General features: G+C 42.0%; 1 protein-coding gene across 2 annotated transcripts in view; it reads left to right on the top strand.

The window, feature by feature from the left end:
• The window catches only part of ADRA1B (adrenoceptor alpha 1B), a 617,540-nt gene that overhangs the window by 484,015 nt on the left and 110,620 nt on the right, over positions 1-22,905 (top strand). For both annotated transcript variants that reach the window (XM_027084407.1, XM_027084408.1), the window contains one exon: positions 1,557-1,633. The gene's annotated coding sequence lies outside the window, so the exon portion shown is untranslated. The remainder of the gene's footprint in view (positions 1-1,556; positions 1,634-22,905) is intronic.

Genomic DNA, 22,905 nt, shown 5'->3' with positions numbered 1-22,905 from the left:
CTCTCTTTTGGGAATCTGGGAATGGTTTCTTTGGGACCAGGATAGAGGGCAAGATGCAAAAAAGTGTAGCATGCCGAATTATTCCCCTTCTTTGACAGACCATCTAAGAACTGGACTCAAACTTAGAGTTGGTTCAAGAGTTAAGGGGCAACCTTTGTTCCCCATCTTGGTTTATGAATTTCAGCCTAGAGCAAACAGTCAACTCCAACATATTTCCTCACTGGCTCTCCTAGAAGATCTATGGGGACTTCATACAGACTGAATCCCTACATCAGAGTCCCGGCAGCAAACACAAATTAGGTCCACCCCATGGACTTTGCTGCAAAAACATTTAAACACATAACCTCCAAAGTCACTTCTAGCTCTAAGTGTTCATGATTCTCTGATGAAAACAAAGGGAATTTATTTCTGAGAAGAGGGTGATAAACATCTTACTCAAGGAATCATAATTCATTCTGCTGGATTCTGGAGACTTCCTGGCTGATCATTGAGAATACTACCATAATGCTGAATTGCTGCCATTTGCCTGGGAGTTTATGACGTCAGACAGCAGAGTCTGACTTGACCCTTGGAGGAAAAATGTTATCTAAGCTATGAGGTGACAGACCCAGTCTACCCTCGGAACCAAACACATCACTCTCTGGTTGACTCAGGCCAACTGACCAGCGGCTGAGGGGTTGCTGATGGTTGATTGAACAGACCATTTGCAACAGACAGAAAACATGGTCTGTGCCATCTGCTCAGCAAGCAACCTTCATTGTGGCCAAAAGCCAAGGATAAATTCAAATGAAAAAATCAATTCAATTATGCATGTGACTAAGCTATGTTTCATGGTGAGGAAACTAAAAAAGAATTGGTTGTCCCATGTAACTGAAGAATATTTTCCCAACCCCCAAATGGCATGCTATTATGTTTTGAGTTGTTCCTTCAAAATGGGAATGGTTGTTATCAACCATTTGCACTGATCCTTCCAAAAAAAAAAAAAAAAGTGTTAGCCATACAATATGTGACCGCAACACACAGAGGAGCTAGAAATGTTCAGATGTACCACCCTTCAATCCAAAACACTATTTGAGGTGGGCTTGCCATCTTGGGTAGAGGAGGGATTCCCAGGTATGTTCCTGAAGTAGAAAAAGGCAGACCCTTTGGCAGTTAGTCAACTGTATCATCAGCTCAGTTACACAACTCACTGTTGTGACAGTTGCTGGGATCTTGAAATCAATCCTTTGGCTTGTTTTGAGTAACTCTGCACACCTGGAGTGTTTGGCTTGAGGTATTTCTGAGAAGGGAATAAAAGTTGGAAATAGAAATGGTACATTTCAGTTGACCTCTCATTAGAAGAGGCAGGGACCAAACTTAGCCCAGCAGACACTGAGAATGCTAAGATCAGACTCATGACTCTCAGAACAGGAAGAGAGACTGGGAGAGCAAGAGTCCAAAGCAAAAACTGATGATAAAAAGAGTAATAGTAAGAATAATAATAGTAAGACTTGTGGATTGTAGAGATTTTATTCAGATGCCTAGCCAGCATCCATATCTCCCTTCTTTCCCAACAGAACTTCAGTTTTCTTTGGACATCCAAGCTCCCTCCGTGTAGCCTCAGGTGAAGCTGACTGTACCCCTCAGAGCCAGGGTAAGTTCCATTGGTTAAATGTGTCTTACAAGTAATTGGTCAGAACAGGCATGTGACCCAATTCTGGACAATAAGATATGCGCAGAAGTTTGCTGGTAGGATTTAAAAAAATAATAATAAAGTTACTTTGCTTCAAATAGAGAGTCATAGGAGAGACATCCTTTTTCTTCCCCAGGACATTGACATATGTAGATGTGGTGCCTGGAAGTAAGGCACCCATCCTGATACCAGCCTAGGAGTGGAGCTAACACTCAGGATCACAAATAGAAATATGGAAAGAGCCAGGTTCTTGAGGAAGTCACTGAGGAACTAATTTAATCCTGAAGACATCCTCTCCCTAAACTTTCAGTCACATGAGCCATTACACTTCCTTTTCTAAGCCACTCTGAGATGGAGTTTCAATTACTTGCAGCCAAAAACATCCCAAGTTAGAGAATGCTTACCATGTGCCAGCCACTGTGTTTGGTACCCTATAAGCTAAAGGGAAATAATTTCCCCTTATTTGCCTTGTGACAACCCTGTGAGATGAATATCATTGTTATCTGATTCTACAGTTGAGGAAATTAAGTCTTATGGATAATAAATAATTTGTCAGAATCAGCTGGTAAGTGGTGGAGACTAGATTCAATATTTAAGCACTTTGAGTCCAGGACCTACAATTTTAGCCTCCATGCACTGTAACAGAAAAGGAAAAGGTTTGTTCCAAAAACACCGTAAGTCAGTATCATCCAAGGGTTGAAACCAAGGTCCAGTGCTCTTTCAACGCCCCTAAGGATGGTGATGATTTCAGAGATCAGGAGCCAGTGTGGTCTCTCCTTTAACCAAGGCATCGCTTCTCACAAGACCCATACTCTGGCTTGAATGACTAGCCTTTCTCTTTAATCATTAGCCATATTGCCTGGTTCTCTATGCCCTTCCACCTCCTTTTTCATTTCTGCCTTTTCAGCTCATTAATTGACTTTTTGCAGCCATTGAAGAGAGACATGATTATCCTGGAAACCCCTGCCATGACAGGGGTTACATCATTGCCAGTGGGAACTTCTCACCACCAGGGAAATTAGGCTGTCTGCTGGGAACTTGGAGGATGAGTTGGCAGGTTTCCCATGCTAATTGGTTTCAGTCTTGATTCAGTGGGTCTCCCAAGCCAGGTGACAGCTCAGTAGTGGCCAGAAGTCCCAGACATGGAAAGAAGGCAGACACCTGAAGCTGCTTTAAGCCGAGGATGGGTCACCAGGAGCCCCCCATAGGGACCTCACAGGCCTTTGATTGTCCATGAGTGAAAAGATGTACTGACAATGGCATGACAGACGGATATCATCATGCTAATAGGACAAAGAGAAATGAGGAGCCCACCCTTGCACTGTGGGGTTCTAGAAGAGGGAAAGCAGTAGGATGTCGTGGTTTTGAGCATGATCTCATAATTAAGCCCATATGGATTTGACTCCCAGTTCAGTTACTTGTTGACTAGTGAATGCAAAAAAGTGAGTAATGGAACATCCCTGAACCTCAGTTTCCTCTTCTGTAAAAAATAAGGGTAGGATGATTGTGGGGATTAGACATGATGAGCATTACTCTGGAACATAGTAAATGCATAGCGCCTTTGAAGGTAATGACACTGGCTGCAATAATGATGACAATAATGATGAAAAATTGAGTGGATAGAGAACATGTGTTAATTCTCATGGGCAAAATTTCTTCTTAATAACAACTCCAGACAGGTCCCATACTTGAGACTCTCCGATTCTGTTTTGCCCCATGTTCCCATGTTTCTTCCCTCCTTAAGGAAAGCACAATTTGGTGCACTTGAACTTTACCCAAAAAACTGGATCTTCTGTGACTGACTACAAAGATGATTTCCTATTGTATCAAGCTGTGTTAATGGTGAACACCCACCTCAACTCAGTAGAGCCAATTAGTCAGGCTACATACAGAATTGGAAAAGGTGAACCAACACAGATATGGTTACTTTCAAGAGAAAATGTTGGTTACAGGGTAACTAAGCCTCAGTATTCAAAGCTATTATAATGATCTTATCAGGTTCATGGTGTGAGGACTTGGACTATGCCTTATTCAGATATCTCCACAGGATTTCATTTTATCTGCCATTGAATATGGTGTAGTTATCCAGTTGGCCAAAATATACATGTCTTATCTGACAAGGTAGCAAGGAAGATTTGCACCCAGGTTTCTAAGTCTATTGGTTGAAGTAAGGTATGTGCAGACTATCATTTGAGCAATTTTTTTGGCATCATATTTAATTGGATCCCCTCCTTTTGTGCCTGTATGTGTAAAACTGAAATACATAGAAGAAATGATCTAGTGCAGAGTTGTAACTGTGCTCCATGGATCCCTGGTGGAATGATGAAGGTACTGCCAAGGGTTTGAGGCTAGGGGAAGACTGGAGTTTATGAAACTCTAGAATGCCCACCCATGACTTCAACCAGATCTTCTATTTCTGGTTTCCCTGCTGGGTTTCCATGTGATGTTACTCAAAAAAATTTTTTAAAGTCTGGACATCACCCTCCTGATTGAACCCACTCATTTTTCAGGAGAGGAAACTACGGCCCAGAAAAGTCATCTGACTTCCAAGGTTGCACAGCTAGCTACTAATGGAATCTGGATTAGAATTCCAGACTCAGAGATCAGCACAGTTGCCTAAGAAAAGCTACTGAAGCATTCTCTTGCAAACATACACTTTTAATCTTCATGACTGTCACTGTGAACATCAACAAACACTACTGTCATATACCTCCCTGTGAGCGTGTGATACTATATTTGGCACTTTAGGGCTTAGAGGGGCAGAGTGCAGGGGTAATATCAGGAAGGCTTCTGGAGAATGAATGCCTGGACAAAGTTTTGAATGCTACATATGAGTTTAGCAGGTGGAAAAAGGAAGAAACGGGAGTATTCCAAGCATTAAACCTCTTTGAAATTGAGAACAGTGTTATAAATATAAGTCCTATAGTTCTCACCAAATTACCAAGTGTAGCAGTCAGAGTCCAGTCAGAAAACAGCAAGCAGATTAATATTTCAAATCAGAGGATTTAATCCAGCAAAGTACTTACAAAGTGTTGGAAATGCTAAAAGAACAAAAAGGAAAAGTTGAGGTAAGCCGGAGACTAGGAAAAAGCAGAAAGCAGCTCTATGTTGGGACAAAGACGAGAACATGTTATTATCTAAGTGCAGGAATGCACTTATGACTGCGCCACTGGGGGTGCCAGAAAGGGTGATGGAGCCATGAAGGAGGACCAACAGGGAGGACTCTCCCAGGCCGGTACTGAGCCATTGTGACTGAGGTTGGATTTGGCAGAGATGCAGTCACTCCCAAAGATCACACGAAGAGCACACCGTCTCACTTCCTCCCACCATCCAACTTCCTACCAGTGCTTCCCCTTGGCTGAACCTACAAAGCGGGTCTGAGATCTGTGGTTTGCAGGGGTCCAGGCCCTGTAATGCAGAGCAGCGTGTGTAAAGGCAAGAATGGTGCTGAGAATAAGCAGGAAATAACCAGCACACCATATTTTCTAAATGTAATATTCTTCCCAGAAATGTCCCCAGGGTCTTGCTCCCTCTCCTCTACAAACACACACTGACACAGTGATATATCCACAGTAGCAACCCAGTAGTGGATATTTGCAATTCTTTATCTGTCCAGTACGTGAAGTCTCTTCCTATCTGGGAGGAATCCCCCATTGTACAAAGATGAAGCTCTAGATCCTGGATTTCCCTGCTTACTTGCAGCTAGGAGGTGGCACATGACCAAGGCTCCACCAATCAGATACATCTGTTCCTAGACTTGGAATCAGGAACTAGTGACCCAAAGAAGTAGCAACAGGGAGGTTCCATCCTGATGGAGAAGTAGCCACATCCAGGTTCCAAGTGCTGTGGCAATTGTGTCCTTACCAAACTGGTCTGACATGTGACCTGGCCCTTAATCTAGCCTCCCAGGGATTTTGGAAACTATCCAAACCTTTCTAATAATTTCACTTTCTGCTTAAATCATCTAGAATAATTGTCTGTTGCTCACAACAAAGAACCTCTACTAGCATAAACTCCTTCCTTGTTTTGTGACCAGAGATCTTATATCTTCAGTCTAGCCCTTATGATTGCCCATGAGTTTTAGGGAGTTTCATCTCCTACAATATCCAAGAGAAACAGGCACTGGCAAATAAGTAGACTTTGGCCTAGAACCCTCTAGAAGTCCTGAGAGGCTGGGATGTGCTACCAGCCTCCAGCATCCATAGGTATGGAATCAAGCTATCCCCAGCCATGACCATGGAGAAGAGTCACTTGCCTTGAGGGTTAAGTTCAAAACCCAGTGGCAGAGACTGGATCATCTTCATACCTTTCCCACAAAGGTTCACCGCACCCAGGAAGCTCTTGACTTTGTTGCATCTCCTTCCCTCTCCCAAGCCAAGTTCTGTCAGAAGTTATTAGCCTCTACCCCCTTGCAATTTCAGAACCTCCAGCCTCCTTGCGATATCAGTCAGCAATTTCCAAGGACCTCTCTTACTCTAAATCATCATCTATTAAATTAGTCATCTATTGCTGTGTAATAAATCACCTCAAAACTTAGTGGCTTAAAACGATAATAGTATTTATTACTTCCCATGATTTCTGGAGGTCAGGCATTCAGTCAGGGCACAATAGGAATGGCTTATCACTGCTCCACAATGTTTGAGGGTCTCAGCTAGAAAATTCAAATGCTGGAGGTTATACTCATCTGAGGGCTCATTCATTCAGATATCTGACAGTTGATGCTGGCTGCAGACCTAGCTGGGGTGACCAACTGAAACACCTCCCGCACATGGCTTCTCCATGGCTTGGGCTTCCTTACAACATGGCAGCTGCGTTCCAAGAAACAGGTGGAAGCAATATTGCCTTCTAGCCTCAGAAGTCATGTGGCATCACTTCCACCACATTCTGTTGGTTAAGCCAGTTACAAAGATCCACCCCATTTCAAGGGAAGGACACAAAGACCTCCACGTCTCAGTGGAGGAATATCAATGTCATATTGTAAGACAAGCCCATGGAATGGGAGATATATTGATGAAGTTTTCTTGAAAATATTTTCTGCCCCAGTCGCCTTCAGTAATTCTCAGGTTTAAAAGGCCTCTTTGGACTCATTCTTCTTTGATCATGTAGCAACTTACTCTGTACCTGACCTTCTAAGTATAGCCGTTCTCAGTGAGTCCACCTACCTTCTAGGAAGGGGACTGCACTCAGTGTGTCCCAAGGGCTCTTCCGGATCCTTCTTCTGAAGAAAAGCAAATAAATGCAAATGTCATCTCAATAGAGCTCTCTGCTACACACACGAACCCAAAGATACTGATTTCACTGACTCCTCGGAGCTGTACACCACATTATGGTTCACACTGCTCTTTTGCTCGCACAGCTCATTGAATCAATAAATCCAAAGTGATTTTTCTGATGAAAAAATAAATAAAACTACACAGAATTAAGTACAAACTTGGCTCGAAAATTGCTCACACTACACTTTCCCCGCTCAGCTTCTGCCACCTTGAATTACATTCGTGAAGACCCAGCCCCGCAAGGGCTGACACCTCAGCATAAAATGCATTCCACATCAGCAAGCTTGTTGAGGTGGGAGAGGAAACCCAACAAGGTAGGGTAGGAAGGTGGCTTACACAACAGGAAGAGGAGGCCCTAAACTTGAGTTAATGTTCGCAAGTAAGGATCCTGCAGGAGCTGGATGATTTGGAGATGGAAAGGCAACAAATAAATTGACTGTGCTTTTAGTCCTTAGGCAAAGCATCAGGGATTCATTGCTGAGAATTTTCACAACACCCTCCTGCAGCCTTGCTCCCTCAGTCCTTTGCTGTAGGCCAGGCCTGACTCTGTGTGAGACGAGGGCAAAGTCATGTCAGGGAAGACAGAACTGGGTAAAAACTCTAGACTGCTCAACAACGTAGAGATTCTAGTCCCTGATTTTGATGGAGGAGAATCACTTTAGGTTTCTACCATGACTGTAGAATAGGAGTCACTTGCACTTGTCAAAAAGCTTTAGTTTATCAATGCTCGAATTTGAAATGGGCCTCTCATAGTAAATAAAAAGAATAGCCATCCTTTGAAGATGCTTAGTTTGTGCCAATCACTGAGCCATGCTCTTCACAGGTGTTATTGAATTTGATAGATTAATCAACTTAATCAAACACGTTATTGAGTACCTATCATGGTCTCCTAGAGTTTATATTCTTTGAGGTATGTCCGTTAGAGCTGGGACTAAAACTGCTTCTCTGGGATTCCACAGCCTGACACATTAACCACAAAGCCATAGAACTGCATGCTGGTAATGGGTGTATCTTCCATGACCTGAGGGGTTAGGGCCAGGCATCCAAGGGTTCATCTTGGGCTGCAGGGCTTAGCAGGCTGAACTAAGAGTTTGGAATCCCTTGGTGATTTGTGGAGACAACTCAAAGGAGGAAAATGGAGAGGTTCTCACAGGCCCAGCGTAGGTAGAGAGGATGTCAGAATGACTGGCCAGGCCTAGGTTGGAATTCCAGCTCTGCCACTTGTTAGCTATGTGACCTTGGGTGAGTTACTTCACCTCTCTGTAAAGAGGGGATAAAATAATTAAACAAGATAATGAGCTCAATATAGTCCCTGGCCCACAAGAAGTGATCATTCATTCAATGCTCAGTGAAGATGAAGATAAGGATGAGGATGCAGCCTAGCAGGAGGGTCTCCAGGTGGCAGTCAGAGCCTAGAAGCCAAGAATGAGAGTTGAATATACTGCGAAACAAAGTGGTGAACAAAATCTGCATGCCAGCACCTCAGAGCTAAAGACTGGGGGATTGCACCAAGCTAGGAAAAAGGGAGAAGGTCAAATATCAGAAAGATGCAATTCACTATTTCTTTAATTCGTTCATCCACTCAGTCATTCAGTAAACATTTCCCAGGCCCCTGCTACATGCAAGAAGCTCTGTAGTGCCAAAAGGAATATAGGAACTGGTGCTGTCTGAGAAAGCTGGGCAGAGAGGCAGTCAGGAGCACAAATATCATCAAAAGGCTTTTGGAAATACCAGTCCAGAGATGTGGGGCTATGCTGGTGCATCAGGAAACAGAGTAGGGACTCGCAGCCTTCTGCCATGGTTCAAGTAGCCTCACAGACATTGAATTCTAGCAGTTTAAGATGCCATCAGGGACTAGATTGGAAAGGCCTCCCTGGATGGTCCTGTCCAGTCTGGACCATCCCAAGTAAACCTAATCACTCTTAGAGCCAAGCTCTGAGACAGATGTGGTTTCAGGGGTCTCAGGCTTGCCCCTCACATGTCCAAAACAGGCAGCTACCTACCACTGCAAGGGGCCAGCCAGCCAAAAACGGTCGTTTTGAACTGCCAGAAACCCCCTCACCAGAGCCAGGCCCACAGGGAGACATCCACTCAGCAGCTCCACTCACATGTACCAAGAGCTTACTATGTGCCAGTCTCTGGTCTAGGCCTGGGGATACAGTATTGAATTAAAAAAATGAGGTCCCTGCCCCCTTGGGGTGTATGTTCAGGTTGGGGAAACAAACAGCTAGAGAGCCACAATCCCTTATCTGAAACATTCACCACAGATATTTTGGGGGGAAAGAGAATTTTTCACATTTTAGAGAGGTCATGCTGTTCAAATTCCATGTAATACGTTATACCCCATGGAGTCTGAGCCAGCTCTTCATAGTCAAACACATTAACAGTTCTGTAGCTGCACATATCCATGTTTACACTAAGAGGGATAAATTAAGAAAAAAGATAGTTTCACATCAGTTCAGGTCATATTTTGCTACAAAAACTGCAGATTTATATCAAAAACAAACTGTTGCATGTCCAAACTATTTTTTATAATGTTCTACCTTGAGGGCATTTGGAATTTCAGAATTACAGAGGAGGACTGTAAACAAGATAATTTTAGATAGTGATACAGGCAATGAAGATAATCAAAGAGGATCATATAATCCTGAGTGAGGCAGGGAGAGAGCAACTTCACGTAAGGTGGGCTCTTATCTGAAGCACCATGCAGGACCTTCATACACATTGTCTCATGTCATCCCTCTACTCCCTGGGAGGTAATGCTGTCTCTTCCATTTTACAGTAAGGAGCCGGAGGACTGGTACCATTCAGAACCTCGTTCTACGCCAGCATTTCCCAAATCTCCGCAAACAAATACCACTCGTGGTTTTACCACATTCACATACCACACTGCTAGTCCTTAAGGTTCTCCTTTAAATCAAATCAGTTTTTTTAACTTACATAAATTTATTTTTAAAGGAAGCATTATAGAACTACCATAAGTGGAAAGATAGTTTCTTCGTAATACACATACAAATGTTTGCCTCAACGCTACCTAAACGTTATCTATGTAGACCACACTTTGAGAAATGCTGACCTATAGGCCAACAAGGGGAACTCAGCCTGAGCCCAACAGTCTTCCTCTTGCCAGGCACTGCCATTCTAGACCAGGGTGGTAGCAAAGACCAACTGGACCCATTTCCCCAGCTCACTCCACATCTTAGACCCAGTGGAGTCTTCACCTTCCTAGGAATGTGTCCAGAATGGACTCTGAGGATCAAAGAAGAGGAGGAGCCTCCAGGCACTGTGCCAGCGCCTTGTTGAAGCTTCACAATCCTGGGGTGGATGACACTACTACTCTCATTTCACAAAAGAGGACACTAAGACAAGGGGAGGCCAAGGTCAGAGAGCAACCAGAGGCAGAGCTGGACCTCAAACTCGGCTCTCAGACCTCCAAAGCTTTCACTCAGTATTTCCAGCCTCAGCCTTGCCCAATACTGCTCGCATTCTCCCTTAGGGTTCCCAGAGCGCTCTGCTACACAGCTCTACTAAAGTTCTTCCTCACCTACCAAGCCAAGAGCTCCTAGAAGGCACAGCCCATGTCTTAGTGCTCCCTGAAAACTGTAAGATCTATGAAAGCAGGGATCATTTCTGTCTCATTCAGCTCTGTGTCCCCTTCACATAGTGCAGTGCCTGACACCTCCAGGAGGTGCTCAAAACTACTTGTTGAATGAATGAATGGATAGACGAAAGAATGGCTGGGTATCCACCCACGAACCTGGTATCCCAATACCTAGAACAGTGCTTGGCATATAGAAAGAGCTCAGTAAAGACTTGTGGAATCATTAAATAACACTCCTGTTACTTACAGATTAAGTAGAACTAAGAGTTTCTAATTCTGTTACCTAGAATTCAAAAGAAAATGAATTTTAAATGGGATGTTCTTCTGTTTAAATAAACAAACAAGCTACCAATAGGCAAAGAAAGAAGAGAGAACACTTTTTAATTCAGTTACTCAAGATCAATATTCAGATAAACTTAAAATGTTAAAAGCCTTGGATTTGAAACCAAACCTAAGCCCGAAAAGAGACATCTTTTTGGCAATGTGCTTCCACAAGAACACTTGCTGTAATTCCCAGCGTTTGTATCAATTCCCCAGAGATTGATGGCACCGACCAAATTTAAGTGATTAAATGTGTTCCTGGAATTCTCAAGTGTTCCTCCTGACTCAGATGGAAGGTGTGTGCTCGGGGAACGGAGGGAATATCTGACGATCTCTACTGTTCAGTGAATGTGGGTGTGGAAGGGTGGAGAGGAAGGATAGGGGCCCACGAGTCCCTTATTTCACAGGGCTTGGAAATTTAATATAATGTGAAACCAACTGCATGTAGAAGGGCACATTGGGTTCTCTGTCAAATCCATTCTTGTTTTACGACGTGATCATCTCAGGAAACACACTCATCAGGCACACTCCACTGGAATCTCAGATGTATTTAGCAAGCCCCTGGAATAAATTCTCAGAGACAGAGATTTGCCTAGCACAGGGCAGATCAAGCATCTTACTCCTCCAAGTCAATAAGACAGAAGATGCAGGATTGTTGTACGTATTCAGTGATAGCAGGGGAAGTGTCTAACTCAGTGCCTAGCACGTAAGAATCCAAGAATTCCCTTTTGTAGTAATAAAAAAGCTCCATGTAACCAAATTCTGTCCAGGTCCCAAATAATTATTTACATAATAAGGGCAATTTGGAAATTGCCTGAATTTCTTTCCTTTCATTTTTTTCCCCAGACAGCCCTTTGAGGCCCGTTGACAATGGCTGTATTTAATCTCCATGCAGTTGAGGAGGCAATCAAGGCTAAGACAATCAGGCAACTGACCCAAAGTCACACAGCAAGGATGTGGCCGAGCTGGGATGGAAGTGCAGTGTTTTGGACTCCAGGGGCTATTTTCCTGGACTCCTCTGCCTCTCCCAGTTGCTGATTTGGCTATGTCTTGACCAGCCCCACCCATGGATGAAGGAGATAGTCATTTGAGATGAGTGATTTTTTTTTTTTTTTTTTTTAGAGAATTGAAATTTCAACATTATTGCGGATAACCACAGGATTAGAGAATGTGGCTTTGAGTCTATGGCAAAGTGGACTTGCCCATTCTTTACTTTTTTTTTTTTTAACATCGTTATTGGAGTATAATTGCTTTACAATGGTTTGTCAGTTTCTGCTTTATAACAAAGTGTATCAGTTATACATATACATATGTTCCCATATCTCCTCCCTCTTGCGTCTCCCTCCCTCCCGCCCTCCCTATCCCACCCTTCCAGGTGGTCACAAGGCACCGAGCTGATCTCCCTGTGCTATGCGGCTGCTTCCCACTAGCTATCTATTTTACATTTGGTAGAGTATATATCTCCATGCCACTCTCTCACTTTGTCACAGCTTACTCTTTCCCCACCCCATATCCTCAAGTCCATTCTCTAGTAGGTCTGTGTCTTTGTTCTCGTCTTACCCCTAGGTTCTTCATGACCTTTTTTTTTTTCTTAGATTCGATATATATGTGTTAGCAAATGGTATTTGTCTTTCTCTTTCTGACTTACTTCACTCTGTATGACAAACTCTAGGTCCATCCACCTCACTACAAATAACTCAATTTCGTTTCTTATTATGGCTGAGTAATATTCCATTGTATATATGTGCCACATCTTCTTTACCCATTCATCGGATGATGGACACTTAGGTTGCTTCCATCTCCTGGCTATTGTAAATAGAGCTGCAATGAACATTCTGGTACATGACTCTTTTTGAATTTTGGCTTTCTCAGGGTATATGCCCAGTAGTGGGATTGCTGGGTCATATGGTAGTTCTATTTGTAGTTATTTCAGGAACCTCCATACTGTTCTCCGTAGTGGCTGTACCAATTCACATTTGCACCAGCAGTGCAAGAGTGTTCCCTTTTCTCCACACCTTCTCCAGCATTTATTGTTTCTAGATTTTTTTTTCTTGCGGTATGCGGGCCTCTCACTGTTGTGGCCTCTCCTGTTGTGGAGCACAGGCTCCGGACGCGCAGGCTCAGCGACCATGGCTCACGGGCCCAGCTGCTCCGTGGCATGTGGGATCTTCCCGGATCGGGGCACGAACCTGCGTCCCCTGCATCGGCAGGCGGACTCTCAACCACTGCGCCACCAGGGAAGCCCTGTTTCTAGATTTTTTGATGATGGCCATTCTGACCAGTGTGAGATGATATCTCACTGTAGTTTTGATTTGCATTTCTCTAATGTTTAATGATGTTGAGCATTCTTTCATGTGTTTGTTGGCAATCTGTATATCTTCTTTGGAGAAATGTCTATTTAGGTCTTCTGCCCATTTTTGGATTGGGTTGTTTGTTTCTTTAATATTGAGCTGCATGAGCTGCTTGTAAAATTTGGAGATTAATCCTTTGTCAGTTGCTTCATTTGCAAATATTTTCTCCCATTCTGAGGGTTGTCTTTTGGTCTTGTTTATGATTCCCTTTGGTGTGCAAAAGCTTTTAAGTTTCATTAGGTCCCATTTGTTTATTTTTGTTTTTATTTCCATTTCTCTAGGAGGTGGGTCAAAAAGGATCTTGCTGTGATTTATGTCATAGAGTGTTCTGCCTATGTTTTCCTCTAAGAGTTTGATAGTTTCTCACCTTCCATTTAGGTCTTTAATCCATTTTGAGCTTATTTTTGTATATGGTGTTACGGAGTGTTTTAATTTTATTCTTTTACATGCAGCTGTCCTGTTTTCCCAGCACCACTTATTGAAGAGGCTGTCCTTTCTTCACTGTACATTCCTGCCTCCTTTATCAAAGATAAGGTGACCATATGTGTGTGGGTTTATCTCTGGGCTTTCTATCCTGTTCCATTGATCTATATTTCTGTTTTTGTGCCAGTACGATACTGTCTTGATTACTGTAGCTTTGTAGTATAGTCTGAAGTCATGGAGCCTGATTCCTCCAGCTCTGTTTATCGTTCTCAAGATTGCTTTGGCTATTGGGGGTCTTTTGTGTTTCCATGCAAATTGTGAAATTTTTTGTTCTAGTTCTGTGAAAAATGCCAGTGGTAGTTTGATAGGGATTGCATTGAATCTATAGATTGCTTTCGGTAGTAGAGTCATTTTCACAATGTTGATTCTTCCAATCGAAGAACATGGTATATCTCTTCATCTATTTGTATCATCTTTAATTTCTTTCATCAGTGTCTTATAATTTTCTGCATACAGGTGTTTTGTCTCCTTAGGTAGGTTTATTCCTAGATATTTTATTCTTTTTGTTGCGGTGGTAAATGGGAGTGTTTTCTTAATTTCACTTTCAGATTTTTCATCATTAGTGTATAGGAATGCCAGAAATTTCTGTGCATTAATTTTGTATCATGCTACTTTACCAAATTCATTGATTAGCTCTAGTAATTTTCTGATAGCATCTTTAGGATTCTCTATGTATGGTATCATGTCATCTGCAAACAGTGACAGCTTTACTTCTTCTTTTCCAATTTGGATTCCTTTTATTTCCTTTTCTTCTCTGAATGCTGTAGCTAAAAGTTCCAAAACAATGTTGACTAAGAGTGGTGAGAGTGGGCAACCTTGTCTTGTTCCTGATCTTAGTGGATATGGCTTCAGTTTTTCACCATTGAGGACGATGTTGGCTGTGGGTTTGTCACATATGGCCTTTATTATGTTGAGGAAAGTTCCCTCTATGCCTACTTTCTGCAGGGTTTTTATCATAAATGGGTGGGGAAATCAAAAGAAAGCTGGAGTAGCAATTCTCATATCAGACAAAATAAACTGTAAAATAAAGACTATTACAAGTGACAAAGAAGGACACTACATAATGATCAAGGGATCGATCCAAGAAGAAGATATAACAATTGTAAATATTTATGCACCCAACATAGGAGCACCTCAATACATAAGGCAAATACTAACAGCCATAAAAGGGGAAATAGACAGTAACACATTCATAGCAGGGGACTTTAACACCCCACTTTCACCCATGGACAGATCATCCAAAATGAAAATAAATAAGGAAACATAAGCTTTAAATGATACATTAAACAAGATGGACTTAATTGATATTTATAGGACATTCCATCCAAAAACAGCAGAATACACATTTTTCTCAAGTGCTCATGGAACATTCTCCAGGATAGATCATATCTTCGGTCACAAATCAAGCCTTAGTAAATTTAAGAAAATTGAAATTGTATCAAGTACCTTTTCCAACCACAGCGCTATGAGACTAGATATCAGTTACAGGAAAAGATCTGTAAAAAATACAAACACATGGAGACTAAACAATACACTACTTAATAACAAAGTGATCACTGAAGAAATCAAAGAGGAATTAAAAAAATACCTAGAAACAAATGACAGTGGAGACACAACGACCCAAAACCTATGGGATGCAGCAGAAGCAGTTCTAAGAGGGAAGTTTATAGCAATACAATCCTACCTTAAGAAACAGGAAACATCTGGAATAAACAACCTAACCTTGCACCTAAAGCAATTAGAGAAAGAAGAACAAAAAATCCCCAAAGTTAGCAGAAGGAAAGAAATCATAAAAATCAGATCAGAAATAAATGAAAAAGAATTGAAGGAAATGATAGCAAAGATCAATAAAACTGAAAGCTGGTTCTTTGAGAAGATAAACAGAATTGATAAACCATTAGCCAGACTCATCAAGAAAAAAAGGGAGAAGACTCAAATCAATAGAATTAGAAATGAAAAAGGAGAAGTAACAACTGACACTGCAGAAATACAAAAGATCATGAGAGATTACTACAAGCAACTCTATGCCAATAAAATGGACAACCTAGAAGAAATGGACAAATTCTTAGAAATGAACAACCTGCCAAGACTGAATGAGGAAGAAATAGAAAATATGAACAGACCCATCACAAGCACTGAAATTGAAACTGTGATTAAAAATCTTCCAGCAAACAAAAGCCCAGGACCAGATGGCTTCACAGGCTAATTCTATCAAACATTTAGAGAAGAGCTAACACCTGTCCTTCTCAAATTCTTGCAAAATATAGCAGAGGGAGGAACACTCCCAAATTCCTTCTACGAGGCCACCATCACCTTGATACCAAAACCAGACAAGGATGTCACAAAGAAAGAAAACTACTGGCCAATATCACTGACGAGCATAGATGCAAAAATCCTCAACAAAATACTAGCAAACAGAATCCAACAGCACATTAAAAGGATCATACACCATGATCAAGTGGGGTTTATTCCAGGAATGCAAGGATTCTTCAATATACGCAAATCAATCAACGTGATACACCATATTAACAAATTGAAGGAGAAAAACCATATGATCATCTCAATAGATGCAGAGAAAGCTTTCAACAGCATTCTTTACTCTTGAGTCAGGTGGGCTTTTCTAGCAGGCATGGTCGAGGTAGACATTTTCAGGGGTGGGTCCCTTACGGCACAGAGGTACTGAGCAGATCAGAATGTTAGCGTCTGCTCAGGTAAGCAGCTCTTAAATGAACGCCTATCACAGACAGGCCTTGAAAGTTGCTTCCTTCTTAAAATTGCCAATCAGTCAATGCGTAAGTCATTCTTCTTCCTCTAGAGAAGGGCTCCTGAGGTTAGGGGAGAGAAGCCAGGGTGAGCACTAACTCTAGCTAATGGAGCCTCAGGAGTTGGGAATACATATCTCCCCGGTACCCATCTAATTGAATGTTAGATTCTTTACACGAATTGTTTCAAGTAATCTTCACATTTTTATCACCATTTTATAGATGAGGCAACTCACACTTAAAGATGCTACTTTACCTAAGATTGTATAGTTTGCAATAGGAAGACCTCTGTGTGATTTGACACTTGTCTTTAGTTCCGCTGCTATGTTTTGTAAAGAAATGAACTAGCAAGAGGACCTTCAAGATGGCGGAGGAATAAGATGTGGAGATCACCTTCCTCCCCACAAATACATCAGAAATACGTCTGCATGTGGAACAAGTCCTACAGAATACCTACTGAATACTGGTAGAAGACCTCAGACTTCCCAAAAGGCAAGAAACTCCCCAAGTACCTGGGTAGGGCAAAAGAAAAAAGAAAAAACAGAGACAAAAGAATAGGGATGGGACCTGCACCTCTGGGAGGGAGCTGTGAAGGAGGAAAAGTTTCCACACACTAGGAAGCCCCTTCACTGGCGGGGAGGCGGGGTGGCAGGGGGATAAGCTTTGGAGCCATGGGGGAGAGCGCAGCAACAGGGATGCAGAGGGCAGAGATTCCCACACAGAGGATCACTGCCGACCAGCACTCACCAGCCCGAGAGGCTTGTCTGCTCACCTGCCAGGGCAGGTGGGGGCTGAGAGCTGGGGCTTGGGCTTCCGAGGTCAGATCCCAGGGAGAGGACTGGGGTTGGCTACGTAAACACAGCCTGAGGGGGCTAGTGCACCACAGCTAGCCAGGAGGGATTCCGGGAAAAAGTCGACCTGTGTAAGAGGCAAGAGACCATTTTTTCGGGGTGTGCAAGGAGAGGGGATTCAGAATATCGCCTAAACGAGCTCCAGAGATGGACACGAGCCACGGTTATCAGCGTGGACCCCAGAGACAGACATGAAACGATAAGGCTGCTGCTGCAGCCACCAGGAAGCCTGTGTGCAAGCACAGGTCACTATCCACACCACCCCTCTCAAGAGCCTGTGCAGCCCACCACTGCCAGGTTCCAGGGACAACTTCCCCAGGAGAACACACAGCGTGCCTCAGGCTGTTGCAATGTCACGCCGGCCTCTGCCACCACAGGCTCGCCCCACATTCCGTACCCCTCCCTCTCCCCGGCCTGAGTGAGCCGGAGCCCCCTAATCAGACACTCCTTTAACTCCCCCCTGTCTGGGCGAAAAACAGACGCCAGAGGGCAACCTACATGCAGAGGCGGGACCAAATCCAAAGCTGAACCCCAGGAGCTGTGCAAACAAAGAAGAGAAAGGGAAATTTCTCCGTGCAGCCTCAGGAGCAGCGGATTAAATCTCCACAATCAACTTGATGTATCCTGCATCTGTGGAATAACTGAATAGACAACTAATCATCCCAAAATTGAGACGGTGAACTTTGGGAGCAACTGTAGACTTGGCATTTGCTGTATGCGACTGACTAGCTTCTGATTTATATGCTTATCTTAGTTTAGTTTTTAGCACTTGTTATCATTGGTGGGTTTGTTTATTGGTTTGGTTGCTCTCTTCTTTTTTTTTTTAACTTTTTAAATTTAATAATATACTTTTAAAATTTTTTATTTTAATAACTTATTTTATTTTTCTTCCTTTTTTTTTTAAAGAAGATGTTGGGGTAGGAGTTTATTAATTTATTTATTTTTGCTGTGTTGGGTCTTTGTGTGTGAGGGCTTTCTCTAGTTGTGGCAAGCGGGGGCCACTCTTCATCGCGGTACACGGGCCTCTCACTATCGCGGCCTCTCTTGTTGCAGAGCACAGGCTCCAGACGCGCAGGCTCAGTAGTTGTGGCTCACGGGCCTAGTTGCTCCGTGGCATCTGGGATCCTCCCAGACTAGGGCTCGAACCTGTGTCCCCTGCATTAGCAGGCAGATTCTCAACCACTGCGCCACCAGGGAAGCCCTTTCTTCCTGTTTTTTTACTTCCTTTTCTTCTGAGCCATGTGTCTGACATGGTCTTGGTGCTCCGGGCAGGTGTCAGGCCTGAGCCTTGGAGGTGGGAGAGCTGAGTTCAGGACACTGGACCAGCAGAGACCTCCCGGCCCCATGTAACATCAACTGGCGAGAGATCTCCCAGAGATCTCTGTCTCAATGCTTAGACCCAGCTCCACTCAATGACCAGCAAGCTCCAGTGCTGGATACCCAATGCCAAACAACTAGCAGGACAGGAACGCAAACCCACCCATCAGCAGAGAGGCTGCCTAAAATCATAATAAGTTCACAGACACCCCAAAACACACCAGACGTGGTCCTGCCCACCAGAAAGACAAGATCCAGCCTCATCCACCAGAACACAGGCACCAGTCCCCTCCACCAGGAAGCCTACACAACCCACTGAACCAACCTTACCCACTCAGGGCACAAACCAAAAACAATGGGAACTACGAATCTGCAGCCTGAGAAAAGTAGACCCCAAACACAGCAAGTTAAGCAAAATGAGAAGACAGAGAAATACACAGCAGATGAAGGAGCAAGGTAAAAACCCACCAGAACAAACAAATGTAGAGGAAATAGGCAGTCTATCTGAAAAAGAATTCAGAGTAATGATAGTAAAGATGATCCAAAATCTTGGAAAAGAATGAAGAAAATAAAAGAAACGTTTAACAAGGACCTAGAAGAACTAAAAAGCAAACAAACAATGATGAACAACAAAATAAATGAAATTTAAAATTCTCTAGAAGGAATCAATAGCAGAATAACTGAGGCAGAAGAACGGATAGGTGACCCAGAAGATAATATAGTGGAAATAACTACCACAGAGCGGAATAAAGAAAAAAGAATGAAAAGAATTGACGACAGTCTCAGAGACTTCTGGGACAACATTAAACACACCAACATTCGAATTATAGGGGTTCCAGAAGACAAGAAAAAGAAAAGGACTGAGAAAATATTTGAAGAGATTGTAGTTGAAAACTTCCCTAATATGGGAAAGGAAATACTGAATCAAGTGCAGGAAGTGCAGAGATTCCCATACAGGATAAATCCAAGGAGAAACATGCCAAGACACATATTAATCAAACTATCAAAAATTAAATACAAAGAAAAGATATGAAAAGCAGCAAGGGAAAAGCAACCAATAACATACATGGGAATCCCCATAAGGTTAAGAGCTGAACTTTCAGCAGAAACTCTGCAAGCCAGAGGGAGTGACAGGACATATTTCAAGTGATGAAAGGGAAAAACCTACAACCAAAATTACTCTACCCAGCAATGATCTCATTCAGCTTCGACAGAGAAATTAAAACCTTTTCAGACAAGCAAAAGCTAAGACAATTCAGCACCACCAAACCAGCTTCACAACAAATGCTGAAGGAACTTCTCTAGGCAGGAAACACAAGAGAAGGAAAAGACCTACAATAACAAACCCAAAACAATTAAGAAAATCGTAATAGGAACATACGTATCAATAATTAGCTTAAATGTAAATGGATTAAATGCTCCAACCAAAAGACATAGGCTGAATGGATACAAAAACAAGACCTGTATATATGCTGTCTACGAGAGACCCACTTCAGACCTAGGGACACGTACAGACTGAGAGTGAGGGGATGGAAAAGATTTCCATGCAAATGGAAATCAAAAGAAAGCTGGAGAAGCAATTCTCATATCAGACAAAATAGACTTTAAAATAAAGACTATTAGAAGAGACAAAGAAGAACACTACATAATGATCAAGGGATCAATCCAAGAAGAAGATATAACAATTGTAAATATTTATGCACCCAACATAGGATCACCTCAATACATAAGGCAAATGCTAACAGCCATAAAAGGGAAAATCGACAGTAACACAATAATAATAGGGGACTTTAACACCCCATTTTCACCAATGAACACATCAACCAAAATGAAAATAAGGAAACACAAACTTTAAATGACACATTAAACAAGATGACCTTAATTGATATTTATAGGACATTCCATCCAAAAGCAACATAATACACTTTCTTCTCAAGTGCTCATAAAATATTCTCCAGGATAGATCATATCTTGGATCACAAATCGATCCTTGGTAAATTTAAGAAAATTGAAGTCGAATCATGTATCTTTTCCAACTACAGTGCTATGACACTAGATATCAATTAAAGGGAAAAAACTGGAAAAAATACAAACACATGGAGGCTAAGCAATACGCTACTAAATAGCCAAGAGATCACTGAAAAAACAAAGAGGAAATTAAAAAATAGCTAGAAACAAATTACAGTGAAAACTCAATGGCCCAAAACCTATGGAATGCAGGAAAAGTAGTTTTAAGAGGGAACTTTATACAATCCTACCTCAGGAAACAACAAACATCTCAAATAAACAACCTAAAGCAATTAGAGAAAGAAGAACAAAAAAACCCTAAAGTTATCAGAAGGAACCAAATCATATAGATCAGATCAGAAATAAATGAAAAAGAAATGAAGGAAACGATAGCAAGGATCAATAAAACTAAAAGCTGGTCTTTGAGAAGATAAACAAAATTGATAAACCATTAGCCAGACTCATCAAGAAAAAAAGGGAGAAGACTCAAATCAGCAGAATTAGAAAAGAAAAAGAAGTTACAACTGACACTGCAGAAATACAAAGGATCATGAGAGATTACTGCAAGCAACTATATGCCAATAAAATGGACAACCTGGAAGAAATAGACAAATTCTTAGAAAAGCACAACCTTCCGAGACTGAACCAGGAAGAAATAGAAAATATAAACAGACCAATCACAAACACTGAAATTGAAACTGTGATTAAAAATCTTCCAAAAAACAAAAGCCCAGGACCAGATGGCTTCACAGGCGAATTCTATCAAACATTTAGAGAAGAGCTAACACCTATCCTTCTCAAACTCTTCCAAAATATAGCAGAGGGAGGAACACTCCCAAACTCATTCTACGAGACCACCATCACCCCGATACCAAAACCAGACAAAGATGTCACAAAAAAAGAAAACTACAGGACAATATCACTGATGAACATGGATGTGAAAATCCTCAACAAAATACTAGCAAACACAACCCAGAAGCACATTAAAAGGATCATACACCATGATCAAGGGGGGTTTATCCCAGGAATGCAAGGATTCTTCAGTATACACATATCAATCAATGTGATACACCTTATTAAAAAATTGAAGGATAAAAAACGTATGATCACCTCAGTAGATGCAGAAAAAGTTTTCAGCAAAATTCAATATCCATTTATGATAAAAACTCTCCAGAAAGTAGGCATAGAGGGAACTTACTTCAACGTAATAAAGGCCATATATGTCAAACCCACAGCCAACATCTTTCTCAATGGTGAAAACCTGAAATCATTTCCACTAAGATCAGGAAAAAGACAAGGCTGTCCTATCTCACCACTATTACTCAACATAGTTTTGGAAGTTTTAGCCAAAGCAATCAGCGAAATAAAAGAAAGAAATGGAATCCAAATTGGAAAAGAAGACGTAAAACTGTCACTGTTTGCAGATGACAAGATAGTATACATAAAAAATCCTAAAGATGCTACCAGAAAACTACTAGAGCTAATCTATGAATTTGGTAAAGTAGCAGGATATAAAATTAATGCACATAAATCTCTTTCATTCCTATACACTACTGATGAAAAATCTGAAACAGAAATTGAGGAAACACTCCCATTTACCATTGCAACAAAAAGAATAAAATACCTAGGAACAAACCTACCTAAGGAGACAAAAGACATGTATGCAGAAAACTATAAGACATTGATGAAAGAAATTAGAGATGGTACAAACAGATGGAGAGATATACCATGTTCTTGGACTGGAAGAATCAACATTGTGAAAATGACTATACTACCCAAAGCAATCTACATATTCAGTGCAATCCCTATCAAACTACCACTGGCATTTTTCACAGAACTAGAAGAAAAAATTCCACAATTTGTATGGAAACAAAAAAAAAACCCAAATAGGCAAAGCAATCTTGAGGAAGAAAAACGGAGCTGGAGGAATCAGGCTCCCTGACTTCTGACTATACTGCAAAACCACAATAATCAAGAAAGTATGGTACTGGTACAAAAACAGAAATATAGATCAATGGAACAGGATAGAAAGCCCAGAGATAAACCCATGCACATATGGTCACCTTATCTTTGGTAAAGGAGGCAAGACTATACAATGGAGAAAAGACAGCCTCTTCAATAAGTGGTGCTGGGAAAACTGGACAGCTACATGTAAAAGAATGAAATTAGGGCTTCCCTGGTGGCGCAGTGGTTGAGAGTCCGCCTGCCAATGCAGGGGACGCGGGTTCGTGCCCCGGTCCGGGAGGATCCCACATGCCGCGGAGCGG

The sequence above is a fragment of the Aethalodelphis obliquidens genome, unplaced genomic scaffold (assembly GCF_003676395.1).
Source record: "Aethalodelphis obliquidens isolate GAN/ISIS:26980383/991018 unplaced genomic scaffold, ASM367639v1 scaffold52, whole genome shotgun sequence".
Taxonomy (NCBI): domain Eukaryota; kingdom Metazoa; phylum Chordata; class Mammalia; order Artiodactyla; family Delphinidae; genus Aethalodelphis; species Aethalodelphis obliquidens.
The sequence above is the reverse complement of the archived record's forward strand: the minus strand, read 5'-3'. Positions and strand labels throughout refer to the sequence as shown.